This window comes from Nelumbo nucifera, chromosome 7, assembly GCF_055504915.1.
Source record: "Nelumbo nucifera cultivar China Antique chromosome 7, China Antique-T2T, whole genome shotgun sequence".
NCBI lineage: Eukaryota > Viridiplantae > Streptophyta > Magnoliopsida > Proteales > Nelumbonaceae > Nelumbo > Nelumbo nucifera.
Window position 1 is genome coordinate 51057787 of NC_142655.1, and position 18752 is coordinate 51076538.

Here is an 18752-nt window from a genome sequence, read left to right on the forward strand (position 1 = left end):
ATACATTCTGTACTCGAGCCGAACTCGAGCCTCCATTTCTGATTCGAATCGAGCTCAAGCCTTACAGTTTTCTACCAAACCGTGCTCGAATGCTCAATTATTCGGCTCGGCTTGGCTCGTGTCCACCCCTAAGTGCTATTTTAATCATCATTGAATCTTCATCAAGTCGGTCAACCTTGTAGGATCATTTTTCATAGACCTTCATTGTAGTGTAATCAAACATCATTTATTTCCCATGTAGTTTCTTGCATCGTGAGTTCATGACATCATTTCACATTAAAGCATGAGTGATTTAGTTTTGACTGATTTGTATATTGACCCGATTCATCAAGAAATTTAATTCTCTTTGCAGTAATGTATCCGTTCTTTTTTTATTATTAGGGAAATTCCTGATTAGAACCCTGCAGCCATAGTTCCACTTTGGTCCCCGAACTTTAAAATGCGACAATTCAGTACTCAAACATTCAAATTTTGCTAATCTAGTACCTACCATTAATCAGCTGTTATATGTCATTTGAAAAAGACACAAGTGCCCTTCGAGTGTCATCTAATTTTCTTGACAAAAAATTAACAGGTCCTAAATCCTTGCCTCTTTTATTCAAGATGTGGTCCAAAGTGCCCACTAAGACATGACCCAAATTTTCTTGAATAGAAGCAGGGATTTGGGATTATTAATTTTTGTCAACGTTTGAATGGTGATAAAGTAAATTAGATGACACTTGAAGGGCCTTTTTGTCTTTTTCAAATGCCACTTAACGGCTGGTTAGTAGTTGGTTAACAGTAGGTATTGGATTGACACATTATAAAAGTTCAAGTATTGAATTATCGTATTTTAAAGTTCGGGGACCAAATGGCACTACAACCAAAGTACAAGGTACTAATCTGAAATTTTCCCTTATTATTATTATCGTGGCATCCTTAACATGTGCAAAAACCCATCCATTTACATTGGTATGATGGGCCATTTAGTCTTCCATCAGTCATTAGTATAACCGCCTTTATCTTTAAAAAACAAAAGTTTTCCAATGCAGTTTTAGTATTCTCCTTCTGTTTTTTTAGTTTTCCAATTTTAGAGTAGTCTCACGCATGACTCAAGGTTTTAATTCATGGCATTTCATGTCACTCAAATCTCATGTTCCCTCTAGAATTATTGTCGTAGGTAGAACTTACATTAGATCAATTTCATCCTCCTTAGCATCATATTTGGAGTTGCATAGTGGATTTTATTATTTTTTGTCTTTTCCTTTTTGTTATCCTTTCATGTAAAAGAGATTTCTCATCCACATTTCATCATGAAAAGAGATTACTCATCTACATTGAATCGAAGTTGTAGCTTAGCTAAAATTATCAAATACATTTTGATAGTATCTTATTAGCTACTTATATAGTTTTTTGCTTGATATTTGTTTATTAATTGACCATATTATTGCTCTTGATTTTGTGTGTTTTCATTAGTTCTCTCTTAAGCCCAAAGAAATTTAAATTTTTCTTGGAACATTGGTGAAGTAGAGGTCGGTTTAACCAGGCGTGTGTGGGGTGCCTAACAACTTCCCATACCGTACATTGGTCCCCGGACCCTAAGAATCTCTAATTCCATTGAGCAATGAGTCACCAAGAAAATAAAAATATTTTTCTTCAAAAATCTCGGGTTTTCCTAAATTCCCATTTCTTAAAAATTTAGGTGACGACTCCAAATTCCAATCCACATTCTGTCCCCCCTCTGGGTCGGGTAGCCACACCTTGGTTCTGAGTTTTTCTTCTTCGCTTGGTGTCCTTTCAGCATCATAATCATGATGTTTAGGAGGGGGGCGTTGACTACACTTAGCATGAAATGTCAATAGCTTTATAGTCTTCGGGATGAAGAGGGTTCTCCAAGGGGCGGAGGTAGAGGACGAATTGGTCGTTTTGCAAGGTGAGGTCCAAGTCTTCTAGGGGGTTTGCCCTTCTTTCTAATCGTTTTATTTTTATGATCTTATGCTACTTTCTTCCTTTTTTTTTCTTAAATAAAGAACTTTTTTAGCCACTAACCATTAATTGGGTCATGCAATACAAGGCCAGAGGGCTCTACAAGCTTGTAGTATCCACTAAGGTAAACTTTCTTAATTACAAATGGGCCTTTCCAATTTGGGGTGAACTTTGGGGCGTTTAATCATCACTTCACAAGTTGGGTGGCTTTGAGGACCCACTCCCCGACCTCAAACTTTCGGGGCTACACCTTACTGTCGTGTCATCAAGCTTGGTATCCTTCCAGGCTATTCATGGCCTACTTGCGAAGGACTTCAAGGGCGAGTAGTTGCTCATGTCATCTCTCAGGCTTTTCAAACCCCGCCATCAAGAAAAAGTCAAGTTGAAGGAATTTGGGTCTTTATTAGGAGAACGGGCTCGGTTTCATATACTAGGACGTAGGGGCTCAACTTCGTTATTCATCACAGTGTAGTTCGATATGCCCAAAGTTCCATGGGAAGGGCTTTGTCCCATTTGGAATGTTGCTCATGCACCATTCGGCTGAGAATTCATAGTAAAACCCTATTTGTTTCTTTTACCAAATCCATTGCCTTGCAAATAGCATGGGGTGGACCTGAGGTGTGTAATAGGGTAGCTTTCTAAGAGGGCTCTGACTATTTTGTTGACAAATGGGGTCCCATTGTCGGATACGATCCGCTTAGGTACTTTGAACCTGTAAATGATATTTTCTTTGGTGAAATTCCGTATTGATTCTTCTGTCACTTTCAGTTGTGCTACCGCTTCTACCCATTACGTGAAGTACTTTGTGGCCATAAGAGTCCATGGGATGAATCGGCCCTATGAAATCTAGACCCAACTGTGGAATGGCCATGGAGTAGATATTGCCAAGAGCAAGTGCAGGGACCGGTGTACGAGGTCCCCATACAATTGGTATTCCATACACCTCTACACAATTGCTGGCACTCAAGGTCTTTGCATCGAGAGCCTTGGTTTCTTGATGCCCTCTACATTTCCCTTGATGACATTCTTTCAATATTACCTATGCCTCCCGAGGTGACATGCATATTTGGGATTGCCCATTATAACCTCGCCCAAATAGCTTCCCATCCTTGATTCAAAACTTAGGCACATGCCTTTGTATGTGTCGGGCCTCTCACTGATCGTCGGGGAGAATGGCCTGTCAAAGGTAGTCCAATATAGAGTCCTCCAACCTTTATCTTTCAAGGAATGGATCTCTATTAGACTAGGTTGTGAACCTCAGTTGAAGTACCTTCTTTGTACAACTTGTGAATCTTCCATGAGTGTCGGCTAATAAACCACCAACCAGTGAATGCGTTGATGGAGGGGTACCTTCTGTTGGATTTTAATCTCATAAGAGATTAAATCCAATGGGTTTGATTGATCAATTACATGAGAAGTTGTAGTTGCACACTTGATTGAAAAATCTGTTTTTCTCGTACAAAACCCAGTTTTGAACTTGTCCCACATTGGATAATTATAAGTTTTGTTTTCAGTATTTCAATAGGAGTTGATTTACACTCCTTAGAATTAGTAGAGGAGAGTATGGAGATTCAATACCGTGCAACACGCGTGTGTGCAGCGCAATGAGGCGCACTTTGCTCGCACCTGCGTGGCTTGCGATGGGCGGCTTTGGTTTTGGTGCGGTGCTGATCGTTGATCACCGTTGATGAGATCAACGGTCACGATTCGATCGGGTGTGATCAAGAGGCACAATTCAAATTTAACAATCACTAACTGTTAACTACTTTTTAAACAATCACAATGTTTGAAATTGTGACTGTTCAAGGTGCCTTCTCTAAACCAGCACCTACCCTTACAGTCTCACAGAAGGTTTCTTTGGAGACTCTTCAACTTTGCTGGTTGCAGATTCTCTTCCAAGGCTCTGTTGTATCCTGGGAACAAATTTTCCTGTAACCCAACAGCAAACTCAGTAAAACTGAGTGGGGGCAAATAACGTTCTAAAGATAGTGTCTTCAGACGCGCCTCAGAGCTTCTCCTCCAAAGTTACAATGACCCCATTCTTCCCCAACACCTTCCCCCCTCCCCCGCATCGGGTATGTGCTCAAGCCCGACGTAATGCAATAAAATGCCTCCCTTATCTAATATAGCTTGTCTCTTAGAACCAGGTACTTCTATTCTTTAATGTCCATTATTGGTGATTCGCGTAACCGGTCAATTAGCTCCTGGCGCCAATTGTCCTTGCATTCAGTATCCTCATCATCAGTCATCATCGATGGAGGGTTGGTGCAACTTCCCTATTTGTACGAGTGCACCCGCCTCCCCCTAACAGACCTTGGCCATGAGTGTTGCTAATGCATTTATAGTACATTTGAGCATCGCATGATGTGAATGAATTATATCTTTTGAAAAGATAGCATGATATCTTGTATGTGTGCCTTGTAGAGTGCCAATGTAGGATCCCGAACGTGAAATTCACCACCCATTTGGTTAGCTACGAGCGTTGAATCTCCGAAAACCTTTAATTTTTGAATGCCTAGCCTTTTGGAGGCTTCAAGGCCATGGGTTAATGCCTCATATTCAGCTATATTATTGGTGCAAGCAAAGTCCTAAACGAACGTCATGGTGAGATTTGTTTTCTTCCGGCTAGTTAGCAACCTGCCTATTCGCCCACCTTCCACGGTGGCGGCCCCATCAAAGTGGAGTTGTCATTCTTCTTCCTCTCTCTAGAAACAACAAGTAGGTGTTTTATTTAACTATCCTATAGCCCCAACAATCAGATCATCTAGGGCTTGAGCCTTCATAACCAAGGGCCTTTGCACTTCGAGAGTGTACCCTTGCAAAGTCAGGGCCCATTTTGCGACTCGACCATAGGTTGGTGGCCTCGTAAGCATGGTCCATGGGGATTTTGACCTGGTAACTAGTTGAATTTGGCAAGCCAGTTCCAGGTGCTTGAACCATTGAATTGCATAAATCATAACCAAGCAAAGTTGTTCTAACTCAGAATACCTTTCTTCTACACCTTTGTAGGCCTGGCTGAGGTAAGCCATGGGTTGTTCCTATCCATTATCTTTATCCTGAGCGAAGCATGTTGCAATGACCACATAAAGTTTTAGGGGCCTTTCTTGTGTTGGAGTAATGAGCATTGGTGATTTTGCTAGTGCACCTTTGATTTTTGTGAAGGCCTTATCCTGGGGCTGTCCTCATCTGAACTCTCCATTTTTTTCTGAGTAAGGGCTTGAATGGAGTTAACAGATCTGCTAGACATAGTGTGAACCTCTGGATGTATGACAACTTTCCCACTAACCATTTTAGTTCTTTCAGATCGTAGGGTGGTGACATCTCCATGATGGATTTTGCCTTTCCATGGTCAATGTCCATGCCATGCTGATGGACAATTGTCTCTAGGAACTTTCCTTTGGTCACCCTAAAAGCACATTTCAGGGGGTTCATTTTGAGTGACAACTTTTGACATCATTCAAAGACCTTTCTGAGGTCTTACAAGTGTTAAATGCCATAGTGTAACTTGATAACCAGATCAGGGTGGCCAAAGGAAAGTTCCTAGGGGCAATTGTCCATCAGCATCACATGGGCGTTGACCATGGAAAGGCAAAATCCATCATGGAGATGTCACCACCCTGCAATCTAAAAAAACTAAAAGGGTTAGTGGGAAAGTTGTCATACATCCGGAGGTTCACACCGTGTCTAGCAGATTTGTTAGGTCATGGCCCTTTGATAGGTCGCCCCCACATTCTTCAGCCTGAATGACATCACCGTATAGTAGAAGTTTCCGTTAGGGGTTTTGAAAACTATTTTCGAGGTGTCTTCTTCAAACATATTGATCTAATTGTATCCACTATATCCGTCCATGAGACTTAACCTTGCATGCATTGCCATGTTGTCAATAAGAGTGTATACATTGGGCAATGGGAACTTGTCGAAAGCCAACACAACATTGAATCCTCTCATTCTTTTTTCACAATGCAAGTAACTTCTCAATTTCTTCTTTGATCTGTGTCTTGATTTCTATTGAGAACCTTCGAGGAGGTTGTTTAATAGGGGCAGCCTGAGCTTTACCCATAGTTCATGTACTACGAATTGGGGGGTCCAGTCCAGGAATTTCATTGTAGGTACAAGTGAACACATCTGAGTATTCCTTTACTAATGCCACCAGTTGCTACTTTTCTTTTACATGTAGGCCGGCGTTTGTGCTCATAGGTATAGACTCCCCCTCTTTTTTGGATAGTTCCATAGTAAGGAGGTCTTCCTCAACCAATAGATTCCTAGGTTGGAACGGCGGGGATTCTTCAGCCACCATGATTTTCACTAGATGCTCTTCTACTTCCTTGGAGCCTTGTTTTGTAGTGGATACGAGGGCCTCCCATACCATCAAATGTGGTATATAACTCTTATCGTAGAGCAACAGACCTTTCAGACTTGCTTTAAGGGAGCCTTGTCTTGAACTCTTTTAAGTTAGCACTTAAAAGGGAGGGCCAATGTTGGTATAGTGAAGGTGTGCAACGCCTTTCGCGCTTGTTGAAGGTACCTTCCTACCCATTGGAGGGTCGAGTCTTTTGCTCTCAATGCTTGATTGACAACTCTGACCCCTAGGTCAGCATACTTGGGCTCCCCCTTTTCTTCTTCATGGAAGAATAGGACTTCCACGAAGTGGGCCTCTTCTTGGGAAAAGGGGTCTTTGGTGGCGGTGATGCAAACCACCCTTCCTTTATGTACAAATTTAAAACACTAGTGAAATGTCGATGGTACCGCTTGAAGTTCATGGATCCACAAGTGACCCAACAACACATGGTAGTTTTCCTTAGTTTCAATGAGGTGAAACCGGGCAAGGGTGCTTACATCCCCCATTTGTAAAGTTAATACCACGGTTCCAATAGTGGTCTCTTTTGCATTGTTGAACCCAATGACACATAAGGCCTTCAGGGTAATATGACAATGGGGCAGCCCTAGAGCTCTAAATACCGACACTGGCATTAGGTTCAAGGACGCCCCAGGGTCAACTAGAGCCCTTTTCAACCGTATCCCATGTGTGATAATAGTTATTGTGATGTTTCGATCCCATGAGATCTTCCTCCAAGAAGGTCATCTTTCCGTTAGGGCCTCGTTCAGTTTTAGTCTTGTTTCAAGTATAATCTCACCATTTCTAGCTGAATCTTACAAGTATATAGGGCGAAATTTCAAAAAATTTATCTCTCTCCTATGTGGGAATCACATTCCCTGTTTTAGAAAATCTGCATTTTCAATGATCAATCTTGAACCAATAACCGAACCAGATCTGAAATCAAAAAGGTAGGAGAGGGATGTACCTGATACGGAGTAGTAGTAACTTCCAACGAAGGTGTTTACACCCAAGGAATACTCCAAAGACTGCTCCCACTGAAGATGACACAACGTAGGGTGGAGCAGAATCAACAGGTTCTTCACAAGAACCGAATCCTTCAGCAAGAATTTGATGGATGGAGTGTGAGCACGACTTCAGATCAGCCTTCTCCAAAGACTGATATCAAGAACTATTCTTGATCGTTCCTACAAGAGTGGAGATCGAACTAGCAATGGCGGCGGCAGGAGGAGGACGCAGGGAGAAGATGGCACAGTTACACTGTTGTTGTCTTTTCTCTGGGTGATCTAAGATCTGATGATGAGATGAGATGAAATGAATGGTTCGCCCCCTCCTCCTTTTATAGACTTAAAGAGATCAGCTCCTAATCCCATTAGGAGTTTCCTGATTCAAATCCTTATTTGAATCAAGACTCTCTTCAAATGATAAGGATAAATTCTTATCTTATCTGCAGATTATATCAGCTCTCTCATAATCTCATTAGGAGGTTTCCAGGTCCAAATCTCTATTTGGATCTAGACTCTCTGAGTGGATAGGGTAAGATCCTATCCTATCTGCTAATCCAAATCTCAGATCTGCCCCTCTTTAATTAGTCTAAATAAACTACTTTGAAATGAGCTTTAAGCCCAATAAGTCTTATGTGCTCAATGGCCTTCCAAAGTGCTGCCCAGTTGGGCTTCTTTGTATGGCATGGGACCCAAACATTGATCTACACATCTGCCACATAGGTTCAGCCCAGCTTTTGTTACAAGGTCTGGCCGAATTCAGTGTTATGGGCAGTGAGCCCCTAAGCCCATCAACATGAGCTCTTAACGGGCCCAACACTTACACTAAGTGGTCCCTGGGCCAAGCCACCTTATAAAAACCCAAGGACTGTGGGCAGATGCAAGATTAGCCCATCAGGTATTACCCTCAATGGTCTTACACTTAACCTCTCAGCCCATAATGATCAAACACTACCCGACAAGAGAGGACCTCTCCCTCGGCTGCTAGGAACAATGATGCACTCTCTACTCACATGGATCCCGGGAATTAAAACCTTTTGCAAACATTTTGAAACCGTAATATATATGTATATCTTTATATAAATATATTTTGCAAAACAAATTTCAACGATTGAAATCGGTTGCCGGTAGTCTTGGTTTTCATCAGAGAGAGTGCATCCCCGACCATTCACTTTGTCGGACAAAGGGGTTGATCCTATCACTATGATCACCCACTCAGATGAATTCTCAGACAGTCCCAACATACCCAGGTTTTGACCCCCTCTAAGGATCTCACTGATTGGCATATCAAAGACAGCCCAATCCGACACCTAGTGCAGTATCATAATCGAGTCTAGGGGTCAGGTGTAACATTCCAGTTTTTCCCACTAATCACCAAGGTCCAGGGCAATACTGGAATTCTGGTCTGGTTCAGGGTTTCAAGTAAACCTACATTGCATGTACCTCGGGTCTCACCCTGACAGTTAAGACAGGCCACCCCAACACTTGGCGGCACATCAGTGTCAGCCTTAGTAGGATAAATCTCCCCAGACTAATCCAACGGCTGTAAACATTCTAAACTAACACGAGTCTCATAAGTGTCCAGTTTAAGGGTTTACACAGAAACACACCATAATAGCATTAATCAAATATGTACTTTATTCATTTACAATAAATGACATAATGTACATCAATCTGATTGGAGCTAAGGGCATACACTGTCTAACAGCTCCCACTTGCACTTAGGTCCAATCTGGTATAAGTCGGAGTCTCATGCTTTCCATGTGTTTCTCAAACACTTTCTGTGTGAGTGGCTTAGTCAATGGGTCTGCTACATTCTCCGTTGACGCTACCTTCTGAATCAAAACATCTACTCTACCAACAATCTCTCGCAGTACATGGTACTTCCTCTTGATGTGCTTCGACTTCAAGTGGGCTCATGGCTCCTTAGCCTGAGTGATAGCTCCATTGTTGTCACACAACAATGGGATGGGTGATGTGTTGGATGGAACTACTCCCAATTCGTGAACGAACTTTGTCATCCACATGGCTTCTTTGGTAGCTTCACTTGCGGCAATGTATTCGTCTTCGGTTGTGGAATCTGCCGTGGACCCCTGTTTGCTGCTTTTCCAACAAACGGCACACGATCCTATCATGAAAACATACCCAGATGTAGACTTTCTATCATCTAGATCCAACTGGAAATCGGCATCGGTATACCCCTGGATCTGTAGTGAGCTACCATCGAATATCAGACAAAACTCTTTTGTCCTTTGAAGATAATTAAGTATATTTTTCACAGCAGTCCAGTGCTCCTGCCCTGGGTTGACCTGGAATCTGTTTACAACACTCACTGCCTGAGCAATTTCAGCACGAGTGCACAGCATGGCATACATGATGCTCCCTACGACTGAGGCATAGGGAACGTCCTTCATGCCCTCAATCTCCTCAGAAGTCTTGGGAGACATCTTCTTGGAGAGAGTGACTCCATGCCAGAAAGGAACATTTCCCTTCTTGGAGTTCTCCATGCTATATCTCTTAACTATTTTGTCAATGTAAGCAGATTGGGATAACCCTATTATCATATTCGGTCTATCTCTATAGAGTCGAAGACCCAATATATAAGAGGCTTCTCCAAGATCTTTCATGGAGAAATGCTGTGAAAACCATACTTTCACCATAGTTAACATTCCTGCATCATTCCCAATGAGTAGAATGTCATCTACATACAGAACCAAGAACATATCCTTGTCCCCACTGGACTTCCTGTAAACACAGGGCTCATTCGGATTCTGCTCAAAGTCAAACTTTTGACAGTAGAGTCAAACTGGATGTTCCAACTCCTAGAAGCTTGCTTAAGTCCATATATGGATCTATTTAATTTACATACCATGTGTTCCTGACCCGCAACTATGAAACCTTGTGGTTGCTGCATATAGATATCTTCACTAAGATCCCCATTCAAGAATGCAGTTTTGACATCTATTTGTCAAATCTCGTAGTCATGGTATGCTGCTACAGCTATCAGGATCCTAATGGATTTAAGCATGGCCACCGGTGAAAAGGTTTCCCCATAATTGATGCCCTCTTTCTGAGTATACCCTTTCGCCACCAGACGAGCCTTGTAAGTCTCAACCTTACCATTGGGGCCCTTCTTCCTCTTATAGATCCATTTGCAACCAATTGCTTTTACCCCAGGGGGTGGATCTACTAGAGTCCAGACTCCATTGGTCTTCATTGAGTCCATCTTAGCTCTCATGGCATCTACTCACTTCAAGGAATCTATGTCCAACATAGCTTCCGTATAAGTCACATGATCCTCCTCACTAGTCGTAGCTTCCACCAGGTAACTATCCTGGTCATAACCGAAACAAACTGGAGGCCTGAAAACCCAAGTAGATCTTCTAGGTTGGTTATTACTTGGAACTTGTGGGACACCTCCCACTACCCCTGAGCTCTCTTCATCAAGAACAATTTCCTGACGATGATTGTTCAGGATGTAATCATCTTCCAAGAAATGGGCATTTCGGCTACAGAACACCTTCTGTTCTCCTATGTCATAGAACAGATAACCCACAGAGCCTTTGGGGTAGCCTACGAATAGGCAACAACTAGTCTTGGATTCCAATTTGTCCGCACTCGTTCTTTTAACTTGTGTCGGACAACCCCAAATCTTCAAGTGTCTTACACTTGGTTTCTTTCCAGTCCAAAGCTCATAGGGAGTCTTCGGAACTGATTTGGTTGGAACCCGGTTCAACACGTATATCGAAGTCTCCAATACGTAACCCCAAAAGGATGTGGGTAACTCTGAGTGTACGAGAAGTGACCGAACCATATCCAATAAGGTCCTATTCCTCCTCTCTGAAACACCGTTAAGCTGTGGTGTAGCAGGAGGAGCTAACTGTGATACTATCCCATTGACCTTCAAGTAGTCCCTGAATTCGTCAGAGAGATGAGTCGCCACCTCGATCCAATCGAAGGGTCTTAATTTCTCTCCCTAACTGTTTCTCGACATCTTGTCTGAACTCCTTGAACTTTTCAAAGGATTCGGACTTGTGTCTCATTAGGTACACGTAACCATACTGAGAATAATCATCAGTGAATGTAATGAAATACACGTGCTGGTTACGAGTCCTAACACTCAAGGGACCACATACATCAGTATGTATAAGGTCAAGCGTGCCCGTACATCTTTCAGGCTTACTGTTAAATGGTCGTTTCGTCATCTTACCCCGAAGGCAAGGCTCACAAGTGGGAAGATGTTCTACAGTTAGAAAATCCAAAGGACCATCCTTTACCAACCTTGTGATACGATCAGTGCTGATATGGCCAAGTCGGTAATGCCACAGGCACGTGGGATTAACTGTATCACGGATTCTTTTCTTGGGGATATCAACCGACGTAGTTTCGGCTATGTTAGTTTCTAGAGAAGGATGCAGAACATAGAGATCATTCTCAAGTTCTCCGTATGCGATGAATCTGTTGTTTCTTTTAATAGTAATCGTATTACTAAAAGAAGACAAAATATCCATCCGCACACAGTTTTGAAACAGAAATCAAATTTCTTCTCAAATTTTGTACATAAAGACAATCTTTCAGTACAATTGATCATTCTCTAAAATTTAATTCTACGGTTCCTATGGCCACAAATGCAACACTTGTAGAAGTCCCCAAGTAAAGAGTTACTTCTCCGTCACTCAGCCTTCTACTTACCTTGAACCCCTGCAATGAGTTACATGCATGAGTTGAAGCCCCGGAGTCAATACACCAGGACGTAGAAGTTACCAACAAACTGGTTTCTATGACACAGGATTCAAAATTACCTTTCTTGGATTCCAGGTATTGAGGACAATTCTTCTTCTAGTGGCCGGTCTATTTACAAAAATGACAGACATCCGATGCCTTGTCTTTCCTCTGTTTCTTGGGTTTGGTGGCCTTCTTCAGGGGCTTTCTCTTTGCCCTCCTTTTCTTGCCCTTCTTGCCAGTTTCGACAAGCATGGCTAGGGGCTCATCCTTCTTGATCAGTTCTTCGGCCCTCTGCAACATATTGTTGAGTTCCTGAATGCTGACATTCAGCTTATTCATGTTATAGTTCATGATGAACGGATTGAAGGACGGAGGCAAAGAGTTGAGAATGGCGTCTATCTGGGTCACATGATCCAGCCCGGATCCAAGAGCCTTAAGCTCATTGATGTAGCCCATCATCCGAAGACAATGGTCATGAACTTGCTAGCCCTTGGACATCTACGCAGTCATGAACTGTTTCAAGACCTTTTGCCGAGTAGAACGATTCTGCTCTTTGTACATTGTCTTTAAACTATCCAATATGTCATTGACAAGTTCGATCTGATCAAACTGCCTCTGTATCGGATTGTCCAGGGAGGCAATGATATAGTACCGGGCGAGGGAGTTTTTCTCCTCCCATTCTTGATAGTCCCTTCTCCGGGCCCCAGAAGCCCTATCTCCCGGACACTCCGAGGCAGGAATCTTAGCCACCTTATCCAATTTTTCAGAGGTCAAGACCAACATTAGGTTATGATACCAATCAACATAGTTTGGGCCCTTAAGCTTATTGTCATCCAACAGCTTTGCAAATTGTCTGTTTGCCATTTCTGATAAAAAGCAAATATTAGTCCACAATCTAATTTGATTCATGTTATCTACATAGATATGGCTTTTAATCTATGTTCCATTCTCATTTATTCATCTCTGAGACTTCCCTCCTATCTCAGTGACGGAGACTGCGAATTGTCTCTAGAAATGTAGGAAATCACATAGGGTGCATAGAATCAACTGTTTCAGCTACATAACCCCACCACCTTATCATGGCATCTTTGTATTTCAACATCTTCAAAAAACATGTGGTCCTAACTCCTAAATGAGTTAAATTCAATTCTAGATGTGACCAACATTCTATATTCAAATACTTTATGAGCACCTTCAAGTTGGGGGAGCTTTTAACAGTTAAAAAGATGTATTCCTTGAATAAATCTATACAAAAAGAGTTCGACATTTGCCACTAACATAATGTCCCTACTGATCTATGCAAAAGAGTAGAAAATAAAACAAGGTGGGTATAACCCTTATACATTTTGAAAGGAAATGAAGGGGACTGAGAAAACCACATGGGAAAAGAAAGCAAAAGTACAACAAAACCACTTGACAAACAACAAAAGTAAATACTATTAATCAACCTCTTGCAAGCTGACAAAAGCATAATGGAACAGATGGATGGGATAATAAGTGAAACTTACTTAGTGATCGAGGATCTATGCCACATATTCAGTTTCAAGGGACTGGAGTTTATAGAAAATCGTGACCCAGTTTTGGGTTGAAGCATACAATTCTTAGTGAATCAAATGAGTTGCTTGAAATGAAATAAATCAAATATTTTTGTTCTGGGTTCAAAAGAAACAGAAAAAAAAATGAATGTAAATAGGAAATCACATGTGTTGCAGAGAATTATAATATGATTCTTCAAACTTAAACCACAAGATTTTGGAAAAAACTTCTATTAGGTGGACTGGAACTTGTAGGGCACATTTTTTTGATGATAAACTTTCATTGACTATTTTAAAGTGTTGGTAGCATGTTGCATTTACCTATAACTATATAAAGCAGCTATTTTTTCTTTTTTGGGGAGGTGTTAAATCTTCTAATACATGTTAGGCTTCAGGTATGTGAGGCGTTATTGAGACCAAAACTCTGGATTAGAGAGCACCGTGTTAAACAAGTTTACCTTTACTCATTCTCATTCACACTGGACCGGACCGGACAATCGGACTGGAAAAACCAGGAGTGAGCGGTTCCATTTTACCCCAAAACTGTTATTTCCCCCAAAACTGTTGATTAATTTGATCAGTAAACTACTGACTTGGGCGGTTGAACTGTTTTACGGTTTGGCCAGTTTTTATTTTTTTGTCAGAATGGGTCTTCGATTCGGTTCGAACTATCAATTTGGTTAGAAAACCACTAACCTAGGCGGTCAAACCGTTCGAATCATACAAACAGTCTAATGATTTTGATCATTTTTTATTTTTTTGTCAGAATGAGCTATCTGTTTGATTCGAATGGTTAAACCGTTCGACCTGAAAACCGGACCTAATCGATTCGTTGTCCGATTCGATTTTAAAAACCTTGACTAATACAAGATGATTATAAATCTGTAAATGCTGGCAACTTTCCCTGAATCTGGTTTTCAACATGAATCCAGCTCAAATAAAATAAGAGGAATTATGCGTCATCCACCCATGCATGTCACTTCACTAAGAAGACAGCTTCATTAGTTGAGGAAAGGCTCTCTTAGCCTGAGCTAACTATTTGCAACAAGTTAAAGTCATTAGTGACCAGCAATAACTGAAAAAGCTCATGTCCATGGCTTCTTCTACAACAGACATCACTAACGCTGCTACTTGTTATTTTGACATTTGAGCTTCCCATCACATCACTCTAGCTATTGCTAATGTCTCTAGCTACGGCTGTAATTTTTTACCCAAAAACGAATTGATTGGTTCTCGAAACAATTACGACCCTGTATATAGCTCGGGTCGGGTTTGAATCAATTCAAGATTGGATGCAACCGGTTCCGAAGTAATAATATTCGAGACATAATATCAGAATCCAGAACCGATCCATCGGTTCCAGTTCTTGGAACCAGAACTAGCCCAATCAATTCGGATACATCGGATTAGACCCGATCCATTGACAGCCCTATCTCTAATCATACAACTTATTCTGGTAAGCACATGGTTTGCGCATAGCAAATGTTGGTTCCTCTACCATACCTTACCCAATTTCACGTTTCAAGTGAAACATATACTTCATTGTCCTAATGCTTCTATTAATTAACTTTCCATTTACCAATTTTCTATAGACGTCCATCAAGAGACATCAAGCTTCTATACTATTAAAATATTTCAGTTAGTAATTTATGTTCGTCCTATCAACTTGGAAATAGCTATCGCTTGCCTCTCTCTTGTTCTTTCTCATTCTATTAAATTTCTTGAATTGATTCATTGCGATTTGTGGGGACCTGCACCGATACTATTTAATACCAAATTCCACTATTATGTACGTTTTATTTGTTGATTATTAGTATACGAGATATTCTTAGTTGTTCCCACAATGTCTTAAATCTGACTTCTTCGATACCTTTATTTCATTTAAAGCTAAAGTTGAAAATCTATTAGAATCCAAAATTAAAATCTTGCATACCAACAATGGGAGTGATTTCTCTAGCACAGTGTTTTGAACCGTTGTTGATCTGGATGGTCGGACTTCTCGGCCTGTGAACCGTTCAAGCAATTAGTTCCATTTCACCCCTAACCTGGCCCCTGGCAAAAAATCATTGTCTTGGTTAGCGACCCATTGACTCGGACAAACAAATTGTCGACCCATTCAACCTGAGAAATGGTTTTTGGCTACTTTTTTATTTTAATTATTTATTTTTAATTTTTATATTAAAATGGGCTGTCTATTCGAACTAGATGGTTGGATTACTGACCTGGAAAACGATGACCAAAGCGGTTCTGGTTCCCCCTTGATTTTTAAAACCTTTCTCTATCATACCTTTTTCGTCCTTAAAACCTTGCTCTATCACATATTCTCCTGAACATAATGGTGTGGTGGAAAGGAAGCATCATCACATCAATATTGAAATGGGCTTTACCCTCTTAGCTCATGCCTGGATGCCCCTCAAATTTTGGGTGGAAGCCTTTCACACCGCCCTTTACCTTATAAATAGGATGTCCATCCTTGCTTCTCACTCCATTACCCATATGAACATCTATTACACACCCGACCATAATACTCACATTTCAAGAATTGGTTTCCTATGTATATGTTTGGCATCGATGCTGCTGATGTGTGGGTTGGAAGCATCGTTTTCTCAGAAAATGGTGTCTTTTTTTGTTGGAATCGTTGTTGTCAGGTAGGACATTTCCTGGAGTAACAACAACTTTTTTTGTTTGGTACCAATGCTCCAGGAAATGTTTTCAGTACTGGTGTCCATTATCCAGTGCCACATCACTGCCCTGTTGGCAGCACCGAGCTGCAGCTCCAGGAAACACCAAATTTGGTGTTGCTCCAAGCCATGCCTTCCCGATTTCTGAGACATGTCTTGGAGCACTGTTTTTTTTATGAAAAAACAATTACAAACAAATGTCCGTTTCCTGGAGCACCGTTTTTTTCTGACATGACAGTGATATGGCACCGTTTTCTGGAGCAACGGCAATGATACCAAACAGACGCTATGTTTTTAATGGTTCCACCCCTACTCACCCCACAAACTCCATCTCCTCTCCATTCTATTTGTATTCTTCGGTTATAGCCTTCAGCACAAAGGCATTCCATGTTCCCTTAAACCTCTCTCCCATCAACCTCTCCAAGTCAATCTCCACCAATCACACTTGATACCATATACACACCTAGCTCCCCAATTCCCGTGGGCCCATAGGCATTGTTTGGTCCATGTCAACCAGTCATCGGCCTTTGACAATCACTCCACTTGTATATATAGGCATTTCCTCCTCCACTCTCAGCTAGCTCCTGATCACTTTAACCCATCTGACTTCCCTCACCTGTTAATAGTCCTACACCAGCCCAAATTACCTCTTTCCTTGAATCCATGTTGGCCCAGTTTGTTGACAGTCCCACACCCATTCAGCACACATCTTCCCCTGAGCCCATTTCATCCCACCATGTTGATAGCCTTGCACCTACTCAATCCACCTCTACTACTAAGCCCATTTCAGCCCAACCTATTGACAGTCCTACACCGCCCCACATTCCCCAAGTATGACCCACCCTATGGTCACTAGATCCAAATTAGAGATCTTCAAGCCTAAATTCTATTCCACCTGGTATCCCATCCCTATTGCTTTTACCGCCTCTACCTTCATGGAACCAACCACCTATATATGCTCAAGCCCCCAAACATCCTACATTGTGTTCAGCTATGGATCAGAAGTTTTGTTCACTACAACAGCAGCACACTTGGACACTTGTGCCTTGCAGATCTGAAATGAATGCCATTCCTTTTAAGTGTGTATATCAAATCAAATGCAATTTGGATGGTTCCATTTAGCTAGACTCATGGCTAAGGAGTTTCATCAACAATTTGGCATTGACTTTGTTGATACATTTGTCCCAGTTGTGAAGCACACCACTGTTCGTATAGTTCTTTCATTGGTTGTTACCTACGAATGGCCCTTTCCTCAACTTGACATAGAATGTGCTTTTCTTCATGGTGATTTTCAGGAAGAAGTCTATATGTCACAATTGTTGGGATATGTTGATTCTCGTCTTCTTCATAACATATGCAAGATGAAGAAATCCATTCAATAGCTTTGTCAAGCTCCACGTGCATGGTATGACAAGTTTACATCTTCTCTGCTTGAACTCGTCTTCAATGCTTCGACCTCTGATCCCTCATTATATCTATTATCACGGTTGCATTCATGTTCTCCTACTATTATAAGTTGATGGCATCACTCTTAGAGGCAACAACCCCTCTTTCATCCTTACTCTCATTGCCTAGCTCAATTAGCAATTCAAGATGAGGACATGGACCCATTATCTTACTTTCTTGTTATCCAACATCATCACAGTGCTGACGGTATATTTACATGAACCAGTCCAAATATATACTTGGTTTCCTTGACAAAGCTGAAGTGGGTGGTTGCAAGAGTGCCCATACACCTGAATCATAAGATGGATTCTACTAGCAGCCCGGTTCCACTACAAGAAATTTGGACTTTGGCAACAGTCAATTGATCACAGTTGCCAAAAGCCAAATTTTAGCAACAATTGGTTAACATTGTTGTTAAATTAGAAATTGGCAACAGATTTTACCCAACTGTCGCAAATTACTTATCTAATTGTTGCTTAAAGTATTCTTTTAACAACAACTGCTTAGAATTGTTGTTAAACCAATGTATGGACAACAAGTCTTATCCATCAATGGATTCTATGTCCTACTAGGTCACAATCCCATTTCCCGGTGTGCCAAGAAACAAGCTACAGTTGCAAGATCCTCTATTGAAGCCGAGTATCGCATTGGGCCAATTGCCAAGATCTCATGGTTGTGTTCTCTCTTCAAAGAACTTCATGTGCCACTTTGCACTCCATGTGACAACATATCTGCCATTGCACTCACATCCAACCCCGTCTTTCATGCACAAACAAAACATATAACTATCATTTCATTAGTGAGTTGGTCACTCAGAAATTCTTGGATGTATGTTTTCTTCCTTTCACTTCCACTTCTCAGGTTGTTGATCTGTTCACCAAGGTTGTGTTTGCTTTGAAGGAAAAATAGGAAAAGTAGGAAAATCTTTACAAACCTTATATAGGTTACGCTACATTTTCCTTCCTTTCCCTACCTTTTCCTTCAAACCAAACATAGCCTAAGGGTCCATCGTTACATGCCTTCCTGATCTAGTTAGAAAGCTAATCGTTGGGCAACCCCC